Source organism: Anabrus simplex, chromosome 1 (genome assembly GCF_040414725.1).
Source record: "Anabrus simplex isolate iqAnaSimp1 chromosome 1, ASM4041472v1, whole genome shotgun sequence".
Classification (NCBI taxonomy): domain Eukaryota; kingdom Metazoa; phylum Arthropoda; class Insecta; order Orthoptera; family Tettigoniidae; genus Anabrus; species Anabrus simplex.
This window is the reverse complement of record NC_090265.1, coordinates 800,372,971-800,387,436: the sequence shown is the minus strand read 5'-3', so window position 1 is coordinate 800,387,436 and position 14,466 is coordinate 800,372,971.

Here is a 14,466-nt window from a genome sequence, read left to right as displayed (position 1 = left end):
CTTACAACTGATGGATGAAAATTATGTAAATTTGTTGATCAAAATTTTCAACCAAATTTATGCATCCGAGATTCCATAGGAATGGATCAAATCAGAATTCATCACCTTTCCAAAAGAACCAAATGCAAAACAATGTGGAGACTACCGCACGATAAGCTTGATATCAATAACGAGCAAAGCATGAGACTGCAACGTGCCCAAAATGCATGCATCAGGTATGCATTCGACATACAACCATACGCCCATGTATCCCCATTCTATACACAATTATCTTGGTTACGACTGAATGACAGACGTAGACTCTACTTTGGTGTATCAAGTGCTTTCTGAAAACACTCCTCCTTACCTATCCACCAGATTTCGCTACCTTAGTTCCCTGCACCTGTTCAATACCCGGTCAGGCTGTACGCTAGAAATTCCTGTGCATCGAACCGCAACCTACAACAGATCGTTCACTATCACCGCCACGAGCTGGTGGAATGAACTCCCCAATGACATCAGGGAAGCTAAATCTAAGACAAAATTTAAAATCCTTTGCCAGCGTCATCTTTTAAGCACTTCCAGTCTTTCTTGAGTGTGAATGGGATGCATGAATGAGAGTGAATATGGTTGTTATTGCAATGTGTTCCTGTACATAATTTAGTTATACTTTACTCACTTTAGTTTAGTTAGTGATACTTTAGTTGCTTTAGTTATACTTTAGGTTGTAAAGATTTCATATGTTTAAATTTTATGTAAAATATACATTGTATATACATGAAGTGGTTAAGTGTAAGAAAGGGCCGGGAGCCCTAACTTCGCCACAATAAAGACGCTTTAATAATAATAATAATAATGATTCATCTCTTGAGGGCGATACACAGAAGAATAAACAGACTGTGAATATGGCTATCTGATTAGCTCCTAATCAGTTTGGGTTTGTTAAAGCAGTTGGTACTAGAGAAGCCTTGTTCAGTGTGCAGGTACTGTTTCAAAAATGTAAAGATGTAAATAAGAATGTGTTTTTCTTGTTTAATAGACTATCAGAAGGCCTTTGACGTGTAAAACATGAAAAATTGATGGAGATTTTGAGAAATATTGGAATGGAGGAAAGAGATCTGAAAATCATCAAGACGCTGTACTGGAATCAAACAGCGGTGTTGCGTGTTGAAGGAGAACACACAGAAGCAGTCAAAATCCCCGCAGGAGTGAGACAGGGATGTATCATGTCACCTATAATATTTAATTTGTATTCAGAATACATATTTAGAGAAGCCTTGGAAGATATATAAGTAGGAATTTTGATAAATTGAGTGTGATTTAACAACATCCGGTATGCTGATGATACGATTGTATGTACTGATACTATCCAAGCGCTATACTAATAGATAGACTTGTAAGAGTCAGCAGCCAATACGGGCTTGAAATAAACACCGCAAAGATAAAACATATGGTTATAAGTAAGGAAAATATTGCCATATTAAACTTGGTTATAAATCAAAAGAGTATTCTATACTCTTCATTCATACCTTGGAACCATAATAAATGAAGACTGGGATAACTCACAAGAAGTCAAAGTACGTATTGTAAAAGCAAGAAATGATGTGTTTAATAGCCACTATCTAACATTAGGAACTAAAATCATACTTGTGCACTGCTATGTATTTTCTGTTCTTTTATATGGTGTAGAGACATGGACCTTAAATAAAAACGCAGAGAAAAAGGTAGAGGCCTTTGAAACATGGCTTTATAAGCGGATCCTGAGAACATCTTGGGCCCTGAGAATGACAAATGAGAAAATAATGCGAAGGATGAAGACAACACCTCAGTTGATCAAGATAGTGAAATGCGCAAAGCTGCAGTATCTGGGACGTATCATGCTCAATACAGATAGATACAACCTACTCCAAAAAATACTTCAGGGGAAAATCAACAAAGAGGTCCTGGAACGAGACGAATATCTTGGCTTGACAATCTTAGAGGCTGGTGCAATATGTCATCAGCTGAACTATTCCACGCTGCCACAAACAAGACAAAAGTAGCCATCATGTTCGCCATTATACGAAACGGATAGGCACCGAGAGAAGAAGAAGAAGATCTGTTGAATGAAAGCTCACAGCTGCGTGACCCAAACCGCACGGCTAATTGCTGTTTTTTTTTATTTGCTTTACGTCGCACCGACACAGGTAGGTTTATGGCGATGATGAGATAGGGAAGGGCTAGAAGAGGGAAGGAAGCGACCGTGGCCTTAATTACGGTACAGCTTGGTGTAAAAGTGGGAAACCACCTCGAGCCTTCCGACAGTGGGGTTCGAACCGACTGTCTCCCGAATGTAAGCTGATAGCTACGTGACCCAAACCATGCAGCCACTTGCTCGGTGCATTCCTTGTATAATTACCTTTCTGCACTGTTGTAACTTTAAAATATCGCTCTCTTGACATTGCAGCATTTTACTGGCTGAGGTAAATAGAGATCTTCACGTCCCTTGAGCTTTATTGCTCCCGATTCATTGCCAAGCGAATAGGAAACTGATGTTTTATCGGATGTTGTTAATTCATTTCGAGGAATTACAACTCTCTGTCCAGATTTATCTCCCATTACTAATTTCCAGATCTAAACAATTTGTGTACATACTTCTTCTAAGGAGCATAACTATGTATCTTTTAGAATAAGAATAGGTGGGGGCAAACCATTAATTCCAAGAAATTCAACAATTTCGTAGAAAATTGAGGTAGCTAGCTTTCATCGTCAGTAGGTATTAATCTGTTGACGTTAGTGTATGGTTTTGAACGACCGGGTATGAACCCAATGACTTTCAAATTAATTAAGAATGTCAATTTTCGAGAAAATGACGACACCTTTCGCAAAAGTGAACGTTTTGCTATAAATTTCAAACACGTTATCATGTGATGAAATTCTGGCTGGTAGTTCAATAACATTTGGTCCGTCAGAATCTACGGAGGGGTAGTCACCATTACAGAGTTCTTGCCAAAATCAGCGAATCCCATTTGATTTTGTATTTTTACCCTCATATTTTTATGTAAGCGGTGTGTTTTGAAGAAGGGTCAAATAATAATAATAATAATAATAATAATAATAATAATAATAATAATAATAATAATAATAATAATAATAATAATAATAATAATAATAATTGCTTTACGTCCCACTAACTACTTTTCCAGTTTTTGAAGACACCGAGGTGTCGGAATTTAGTCCCACAGGAGTTCTTTTAAGTGCTAGTAAATCTACCGACAAGAGGGTGACGTATTTGAACACCTTCAACGGTCAAAGAGCAGAGTATTTAATACAATTAAATGATTGTTTGGCGAAAACCATGTGGCAAAACAGGCAAGGCCATTATGAAATCTTCCCCAAGAATAATTTTCCAACAGAAGGAATGGAATATCGTTACCTATGATATATTTTAGAAGACGATTCGCAACACATTGATGAATGACTATTTTCCATTGGGCCTTTATCCCATATTGAGCCGTGCTAATCGAATATCATCAGCTGGTTTGAAATTTAATTGTAATCCAGACAACAAACTCTCATTTAAATTTAGAGTAATCTTTAATGTAATGTGCACTGTTTATCCCGTGGCCTATGTGGGTAATAACATAGGCCACGGTTCAACCGCTGCGCCGACAGCGAATGCGTGCCTAGCCCCTTCCAGATCTCCTATCGTGCCACAGGCTCAGCGCTCTCACAGTTCAGGCGGCCTTGAAGTACTCCGAGAGACGTATCGAATCACAATGCTGCATTTTTTATTAATTTAAATATATATGGCAAAAAACGTTTAGGGTTTTAAATACAATCTGCAAATCTACTGGCCAAGAGCTTTCGTCAGAATGCTTTACTATGTCAGTCGGATCAGCTGTTCCCTCAAAATCATGTTCACAAAGATCAGCCTACTGTTATAAATACACTGACTGACAGAGCAAATGCAACACCAAGAAGGAGTGGTTCGAAAGGGATGAAAGTTGGGGAAAAAACAGAGACGGCACGGACGAATAATTGATGTTTATTTCAAACCCATATGCAGGTTACACAATGCGCACGGCATCGACTCAGTAGGATGTAGGACCACCGCGAGTGGCGATGCACGCAGAAACACGTCGAGGTACAGAGTCAATAAGAGTGCGGATGGTGTCCTGAGGGATGGTTCTCCATTCTCTGTCAACCATTTGCCACAGTTGGTCGTCCGTACGAGGCTGGGGCAGAGTTTGCAAACGGCGTCCAATGAGATCCCACACGTGTTCGATTGGTGAGAGATCCGGAGAGTACGCTGGCCACGGAAGCATCTGTACACCTCGTAGAGCCTGTTGGGAGATGCGAGCAGTGTGTGGGCGGGCATTATCCTGCTGAAACAGAGCATTGGGCAGCCCCTGAAGGTACGGGAGTGCCACCGACCGCAGCACATGCTGCACGTAGCGGTGGGCATTTAACGTGCCTTGAATACGCACTAGAGGTGACGTGGAATCATACGCAATAGCGCCCCAAACCATGATGCCGCGTTGTCTAGCGTTGGGCGCTCCACAGTTACTGCCGGATTTGACCTTTCTCCACGCCGACGCCACACTCGTCTGCGGTGACTATCACTGACAGAACAGAAGCGTGACTCATCGGAGAACACGACGTTCCGCCATTCCCTCATCCAAGTCGCTCTAGCCCGGCACCATGCCAGGCGTGCACGTCTATGCTGTGGAGTCAATGGTAGTCTTCTGAGCGGACGCCGGGAGTGCAGGCCTCCTTCAACCAATCGACGGGAAATTGTTCTGGTCGATATTGGAACAGCCAGGGTGTCTTGCACATGCTGAAGAATGGCGGTTGACGTGGCGTGCGGGGCTGCCACCGCTTGGCGGCGGATGCGCCGATCCTCGCGTGCTGACGTCACTCGGGCTGCGCCTGGACCCCTGGCACGTGCCACATGTCCCTGCGCCAACCATCTTCGCCACAGGCGCTGCACCGTGGACACATCCCTATGGGTATCGGCTGCGATTTGACGAAGCGACCAACCTGCCCTTCTCAGCCCGATCACCATACCCCTCGTAAAGTCGTCTGTCTGCTGGAAATGCCTCCGTTGACGGCGGCCTGGCATTCTTAGCTATACACGTGTCCTGTGGCACACGACAACACGTTCTACAATGACTGTCGGCTGAGAAATCACGGTACGAAGTGGGCCATTCGCCAACGCCGTGTCCCATTTATCGTTCGCTACGTGCGCAGCACAGCGGCGCATTTCACATCATGAGCATACCTCAGGGACGTCATTCTACCCTGCAATTGGCATAAAGTTCTGACCACTCCTTCTTGGTGTTGCATTTGCTCTGTCAGTCAGTGTATATACATCATTGCTATGTGTGTTAGTAATTGACACTAAAATGAGTTCTTGGTTCAAAGTACTTAGAGAGGTTAAACAAGGTTATAATTTTTCACAATTATTTTACACAAAATATTGTTCATAGGTATGGTTCATGTACGGCTCTGAATGTTGGGCAAGAGGGAAAAAGCATGACCAGCGAATATGTCACAGAGATGCAGATGTTGAGGTGGTCCGCGGACGTCACTGCACGACAAACTGCGCAATGAGCATGTGCAAGGATCTTTCAAAGTTGTGCCCATCAGCGACAATATGGAGGAAAAACAGCTCCTCTGGTATGGTCACGTCAGAAGAAGAAATGAACACCATTTAGTCGGGAAAGCTCTTGCCATCGAAGAGCCAAAGAGAGGAAGAGGGCATCCAACGGCAACATAAGAACAAACTGCTGAGGCTGCCTTAAGGAAAAGTGAAGTGCCATTAGATCTGGTGCAAGAACGTCGGACATATTCTCTCCGAGTCAGATGAGACGACCGTGAATAAGCTCGGGAGTGCCAGGAAGAAGAAGTAGTATAAAATGGTAGGGATGGATTCAGTTGCATGAAAATAGAATAATCAGTTTGGCCCATTCCGACGACTTAGTTTTTGTGGCAGATTGTGAGGAAAACTTGAAATCTAATGTCTGAGAGTTTACAAAGAGGTGCAGTGAGTGCGATACGAAAATTAGCAGTTCTAAGACTGAGTGATGTCAATTGGGAAGAAACCTAGAAGGACTGAATGTCGGGTAAAGAATACAACTTTGAAACATAAATCATTTCAAGTGCTTACAATGTGTGCTCTCTTCGGATGGTACTATAATAAATGAACCGAGTGAGTTGGCCGTGCAGTTAGGGTAGCTTAGCAGTGAGCTTGCATTCGGCCATCTCGAAACCTAATTGCCAACTGCATTGTATACATTCACCACGTGGTTAAGCTATCTCGCTCAACGTGTATGGTATTCCGTACGATTCGCGATCTTTTGCATTTCCTTCAGTGATTTTTCAAATTGTTATCTATAGTTTTTATCTCTCTAGTATAGTGATGTATAGCGTAGTTTACAATTCAACATAAACCAAACCAAACCCTATGGCACTACAGCCCTTGAAGGGCCTTGGCTTACCAAGCGACCGCTGCTGAGCCCGAAGGCCTGCAGATTACGAGGTGTCGTGTGGTCAGCACAACGAATCATCTCCGCCGTTATTTACAATTCAACACAGCATAACTTAATACAATAGCCTAGAGATTTTTATAGATTTCCGTAGCTGAGTGTAGCTGTAGTTTTATTTACATCCGTGTGTTGGTTAGTGAACGTAGTTCGTTTGAATATAACATGTCTCACCGAGTGAGTTGTGGTTAGGGGCGCGCAGCTGTCAGCTTGCATCCGGGGAGATAATGGGTTCAAACACCATTGTCGGCAGCTCTGGAGATAGTTTTCCGTGGTTTCCATTTTCACACCAGGCAAATTCTGGGGCTGTACCTTAAGCAAGGGCACGGTCACTTCCTTCCCACTCCTAGCCCTTTCCTTTCCCGTCGTCTCTATAAAACCTGTCTGTGTTGGTGCGACGTAAAGCCAATTGTTTAACAAATAAACAGAACGTGTTTCAGTGTAGTCCGTGAAAAACAAGCGGCACTCTGAGATCAGTGGAGTTTTTCTTTCGTAGGCCACATCTCCTTCCTATGACAGCCATTAGCTGTGAGTAATTTTTTATTTTCTCATTCTCTTGCATTCTTAATAATGTATTCTCGTTTTAATGTCGGATGTTGTTAGTAAGTGCAAACAGCGTCTTTGAAGTCCCTGAGAATTTGTTTTCACTCCTGATTCGTCAGCTTTTCTGAGTACGGTGTTACATTTTACGGGGGCAGTTTGCCGCGGTCACATTGCATCGGCTGTTCTCACAGCAGCAGAGGTAAGGTGCTGTTCACGAGTTTTGCGAGCTCTTAATTTACAAGTAAAGCCCTGCAGAATGCCTCCTTGTAGATTCAGAAACTGGAAGAGAGAAGCTACATTGCTGTATATCGTAAGACAAGAGCAGCTGCCTAACCGACATGGGACGTGGGTTCGATTCCCCATCAGAAAATCGAAATACAGTGAAACCCCTCTATGCTGGACACCTACGGTTCGTTAAAAATTTGTCCAGTGTAGTGGGGTGGCCAATCCAAATGAATCGACAGACAGCGTTATGACTAAAATTCAAAACAGTGAATTTATAATCTAATCAAGGAAGATGAGTTCACTTCTGTTGATTGGAACAAGTACCTGTTTTTGATCACTGCAGACAGTCAGCAGACAGGGCATGTTTCCTGTGAAACGTGCAATGTACTGTTAATATTTATATCTGGTACAACTTACTAAAATAAACACGTCTGCAAATTTAACGTCAGCGCTTCTCGCAAAGGATTGCCCGGCAATATAAAGCAAAACATAACTAGCGCATGTATCAACTGAACTTCATATTCAACTTTAAGTTCTGCATGGCTCTGTCTTAGGTCCTTTACTAATTCTGGCGCAAGTAAATGATTTACTTTATAACATAGGGTTTAATACCTGTTCAGTTTCATATGCAGATGATACCACGTGTTTAAACGAGGCAAACTCGAAGAACATAGCTCGCCTCGCCTTTGAGAAGCAAACTTCGGTCATGGTCACACTCGACAAATATGAACCGAGTATGGAGCATTTTTTTCATGACACTACTTTACAGTGTCCAGAATTGAGAGGTGTCCAATGTACAGAGAATTTTTAACATGAGTACCAGGTTAATCCCACTTAATGCCGAGACTACGGTTACGGTTATTAGGAGCCTTTACCTTCCATTCCTCTGAGGTGCTCACGCTGGGAAATTCGCCCCGCGGAACACAGTACTCTAAGCGGGTGAGAGGCAACGTATGCTATTCAGGCACAGTGACGTGGTTACGTCACAGGCCGTGAAGGTTGGGCGAAATTCTCCCAGTCACTCTCGATCACTGAGGCGCTGCCCGAATTTGAAATGGACGCAGACAATAACGAAATAAAGAGGGCAGAAATCAACATCATTTTCAATTTACGTTGTAAGAAATAAGTTACTTATGTTCCTTGAAGTTTATGTATTTTGAAAGGATACAATAAAGAGTTAGACCTACAACATCAAATTCAGTTACCTCTTTCCATGAACGCTCATATTATTAAATCAAATTCTTGGCTATAAGTTGATTAAATCAGACAAACCCGTGAGATAATGAATTACAGTTTTCAATATTAAATTCTAAGAGGTGCTTTAGAAATATTTCTAATATAATACGGAGTTAAGGTGGATGAGCTGCAGCTTGTGGTTGCCTGGATTTAAATTATCTGATAAACTCGCCAAAAATGCAATTATGCTTACCGAGAATAAGATCAGTTAGGTTATTTGTTTGAAGGCATACTGTGTATCTATTTGGTAGATGCATTTACATTGCCATTGCTGTTGTTGTATTTGTTGTATTTAAACTTGCATAGTACATATCTATGTCCACACTCGTGATGAAACCCCTTCGCCATTTAGAGGCTAGCTATTATTATGGGACGCCTGAAAAGTTTTAAATATTATTTTCCGAAATTTACACAACACAACACCACTGTGCAAAATCAACAGTAAACTTGTTGAACTGGAAGAAGACTGGAAGGGATAGTCAAGGAAGAGGGAAGGAAGCGGCCGTGGCCTTAAGTTAGGTACCAACCAGGTATTTGCCCGGAGAAGAAGTGGGAAACCACGGAAAACCACTTCAAGGATGGCTGAGGTGGGAATCGAACTCCCCCTACTCAGTTGACCTCTTGAGTATGAGTGTACACAGTTCAAGCCCTTGTACCACTTTTCAAATTTCGTAGCAGAGCCGGGAATCGAACCCGGGTCTCAGGATGTGACAGCTAATCACACTAACCACTACACAACAGAGGCGGACTTTGATAACTTCGTGGGATTAATAATTGTGATTAATCAATCTAGGGACCAAATCCTTCGTTTTTAACCTAACTTTTTTTTGCAACTTTCAGCATACTTTTGTGTTTTATGCCCATACGATTCTAATGTAAGAATCCTAATTAAGGCCTCTGTCGCCTCCTTCTCACTCGTAGGCCTTTTCTATCCCATTGCCACCGTAAGACCTATCTGTGTCGTTGCGACGTAAAGCAAAATCTAAAAAAGTATTAGAATAATAATAATAATAATAATAATAATAATAATAATAATAATAAGAGGAAAGGAACAATATAATTGCGAAATTAAATTATGATAGCAGTAGAGCATTCAGTTACCTATTCTCATGAAAGCTCACATTATTAAATCAAATTCTCCGCTATAAGTTGATTAAATCAGACAAATCCGTGAGATATGAACGTCAATCCACGAGAATAAAGCTATTAGGTCAGTCAGTCTTAGTTAAGTCTTCATAACTCAACAGGGATCTTAGCCGTGACCTTGTCTGCCACTTTACGAGTAGGCGGTTGATTAGAGAGCCCAGTTTATAGCCACGACTGCCCGAGGATTCAGCAACCAATCTTGGTAAGATAAACAGTATGTGCACTAGTACAGTCTGTGTGTTAATAGCGGTCCGATTCTTGTCTTCTTCCGAATGTTCGTTAAGGAGTGCTGGCGTTTTGCCTCCTTGCCTTTTTTAATGGCCTGTTTTGTGTAACCTTTTCTTTTCTTTCTTATGTCCTTTTAGTATGGGTAATTATGCCCCTGTATTTTCTTTATGGTTCTTCGGGTAACCGGGTCTACGTTTAGATTCCCTTAAAGAACAGTAATTAACCTATAAACGTGATACTGTATAGACTTTTGGTCTTATGCCTTGTCAAGAAAATAAGGTGAAGTTCTTAATTGTTCGCAGAGAACTGTGCTCTGCGTCATCAGAAGAAAATCTCGACTGTCCACGTGAAAGGCTTCTTAAACAATGAGCTTTAAAATGTAGATGTTACTAGCAAATGTACCCGCGCTTCGCTACGGTATTCTACATTGTATTCGAACATCGAAGTAAATACTGTACATGCAGTAAATAAGATTGTTTTAAAATTGCATGTCTCTTAGCGTTATCCGAGAAAGAGCATGGGAAGGTCCCCATACGTTGTTTCCAATGTAAAGTGTGTGTTACGGATTTGTGATATAACGGCAGGCTCAGTTGCCCACTGCCATTCACAATCGAGTTGGGAAGTTTTCATTATAATTGCAGGCCCCATTGCCTACTGCGCGGACACAATCGATTTGGGGAGTTTTCGTTAAAATGATAGCCCCCTTTCGTACTTCCAGACAGATTACAGTTGAATAGTTTTTATTATAATGGCAGGCAATTACCCTACTATCAGTCGAAATTGAGTTCTGCAGTTATCATTATAATGTCAGGCCCATTTTCCTACTGCCAGCTAGCTTACTGCCACTCACACCAAGTTGGTGAGTTTCCATCAAAATAGCAGGCAACTATGCCTAATGCCAGTCACATATTAGATGAGGACATTTGTTTATAATGGCGGGCACCCTTGCCTACTGCCAAACACAATCGGGTAGGGGAGTTTTAAACAAAACTGCATGCTCCCTTGCCTTCTGCAATTCAAATCGAGAAGTGAACTAATCATTACAATGGTAGGCCTTCCTTACTACTGCCAGTTACACAGGAGTTGGAGAAGGACCCCATTCCTACTGCCAGTGCAAGTCGGTGTGGGGAGTACTGATTACAATAGCAGACACACCCTTTCTCGATCGCTACAAATCGACATCAGTGAATATACATAGATCGACATACGAAAGTATATGCGTGTTTATAATATTGCAGACCTTCATTTACAGATTAACTGCTGCTAAACGTACGTCATATCGACAAAGGATTATACCATAAGACGCCGGATTTAGTGGCCTAAATGGCTGGTCCTATGATATCTCATCTATTCTTGGGTCAGATTGAGTTAGAAACGCTGAACAGGGTAAAGTGTTTGTAGGATTATCTCACATTGCATTACTTTTCGGATAATTATGTGACAGCTACATACATAGCATATGGCTACTGGGTGGGCCAATTTTCGTGAAGAGTTTGATGATTCTGTATTTCATATAATTGAAAGTATGAATTACGCATGTGAAAAGTCCAAATTTACTTAACATCGATTAATAGAGAAAAATCAAACGTAAAAGGGATACAGATACGGCAAAAAGTCATAGGACCAAGGTTGTAGATCATTCCAAATTGAACGGAGATTGTGCAATTCGTTATGTGACAGGACTTTCCGAAGGTCTGCACCATCATTAAAATTTCCTCCATATTTCGATATTCTTCGGGGATAAAAAGTGAAACATTTTCTTGGAAGTTTTCCGTCCGTTCAAGCTAAAACGTATAATTTTGTCAAATTTCAATTATCTTTTTCTTCTGGCAGATTATGCCGCAATCTGGATTTTGGGCGAGGAGGGTAAAAATTGGGACTTTCAGGAAACTAAACCAAAAATTATGCAGATGGTCATTATTACCCCTTAAACGGAAAGCTGTACGAAAATTTCGCGAAAATAGTCAATGTAGAGGCACACAGTAGTTACGATTTGATTTATATAGATAAGGAATCTGCTCCGTGCACAACACCTTTTGAGCTATGTCCGCTGGACTTAACCTGCAAAACTGACCATGATATCTCCCTTATTAATCCTCCTGACGAAAAAATGCACATGAAAGGAAGTTTTAGAGGTGGAATTCCATCACGCTTGGTTGATTTGCAGTCAGCTTGGTCTTGTTCTGTATATATTGTGGAAGAGTAAAATCACCATTTCGTTTCCCTATAAACCACCACTCCATTCCGGAACATGAAATGTTATTGACCTTTAAAACCTACCTTTGGACAGGTGGATGCTAAATGTAAATTTTGATTCGAATATCTTCAGTAGTTTTCAAGTTGTAAGGAATACGCTTTACACGCACCCGCTCGTGAGTTAACTCCGATGGGACTTATACCGAAAAACGGTCCGTTAATGATATCTCCCTTATTAATCCTCGTATCGAAATGATGCACATGAGAAAAAAAGTTTAGAAATTAATTTCCATCAAGGTAGGTAGATTTCGATTAAGTTTGGTTGTGTATATTTTGTGGGAGTGCAAAATCACTGTTTCGGTTTCGTATAAACCCCCAGTCAGTTCAGGGATTTAGAAACAATATTTGCCCTAAAACCTATCAAGGAAAGGTGTATTCTAAATATGAAGTTTGGTGGAAATACATCCAGTAGTTTCTAGCACTCGCGTACATACGGCGTAATTAGGGAAGAAAATAATACAGTTAAGAAAGTTGAAATTAATAGAAAATGGATTATAACTGAGGACAGCCTGATAACGAAAAATATGTAAATGCCAAGCGAATGTATTGAAAAATCAAATGCCCCTCAATAAATTATGCTGGTGTGAGTTATGGATATAATAAAGCGGTAACAGAGGAGAAATTTAGGTGCAGTGATTCTTAGGTAAACAAATAAGATGATGACTAATGGTGTTATTACTTAATCTATTCGAGGGCGGTTATAACCCCCAAAGATATTCCGCCAATATCCCGCAGATAGGCCAATTGATGCCTCCCTTGCCTTCTACCCAAAGAACAACCACGAATTTCAAAGCATGACGAGGAAAATGGCAATACGTTACTTCCCTGCTGGCATGCAGTCAGAGACGTTGCCATGGTAACCCATAGGTTCGTTGTCGGTCTGTCGGTCACTCAATGCAGAGCATGACACCAGCAGAAAAGAGTAAATTTCTCCATCATGTGAAGAGTAAGGTAAATTAAGAACATAACGAAAGTTATTTATAATGAAGAGACGTTTCACGTACGGTAAACGGAGTTTACAGAAAATCAATAGTATAAGAGAAAATGGAGGAAAACCATTCTGGTTTTCCTATAAACCCCCCGTCTGTTCAAAAATTTTTAAATGATATGCATATCGAAACCTTCCCCTGGATGAATATACTGTAAATATGAAGTTTGATTGAGATCTATCCAGCCGTTTCGACGTGATGATGGAACAGACAAACAAACAGACACGAAAAGTAAAAACCACCGATTCGGTCTTGAGTTGACCTAAAACGGATAAATATCTGAAAAATTGGCAAAACAAAAGAAATTGTAGACAGAGGACCCCCTACAACGTTATTTATATAGATGAGGGATAAGCATGAGCACGTTGAAAACTGAAGACCTCCACTTCGAGATTCATAACTCCTAAACGGTGCATGATATTAACAAACGGTTTGCGCCATCAGACGCCCTATTTATCACTCTATATGTTTGTTTCTAAACCATTGCCTCTTACCTCCCATATTTAGGGGGTAAATTGAGTTCAAACATTTGAATAGGGGGAAATTTTAGTACATTTTTAACGTTTTACATTACTTTTTGCATACTTATGTATAAGCTAGAATCATGAAATTTGGTCCACATGTGGCCATTGATTGTGCCAACGTGCGCACACAACTTGATGATCCTATCATACTTATAAGAGTGTCAAACAATGAAATATACTTGTAAAAATCACCAAATTTACGAACAATTCAGAAATACGGCCATATCTAACGTATAAGGGAGAGAGATACGACAAAAAGTCATAGGAACAAAGTTGAACGGAGAATGTGCCATCCGTTTTGTGATACGACTTACTGTTTAGCCAAGAAATACCTCAAAAGGAATGTCTGCACAGTCAATAAAATTGCCTCCATATTTCGTTAACTTTGGGGGTAAGAAGTGAAAATTTTGTACATCTTGGAATTTCTCCGTCGGTTAGAGACTAAAAGCTATAATTTCACCAAATTTCAATTTTCTACCTCGTCTGGCAGGTTGTACCGCCATCTTGATTTGGGGGGTCGGGGGATAAAAATTAGGAAATTCCTGAAAATTTTTAAGCCCACGAAACCAATAGGTTGTCGCTTTGGATAAATTATACGACTGCGTTCTTATGCCGAGTCCAAAATTTGAGGCCCCCCAGCGTGCCCCCTTCAGGGAATTTTGAGAATTTTCGATTTTTCTAGGGATCCTGGGGTCATCAGCTTCTCCCATACCAAGTTTCAAATTGCTGAGATTTCTGGAAGTGCCTCATTAATTCACGTCTTTTGTCATTTTAAAATATTTATATATACATCGCTCCAGCCACTTGCTTTTA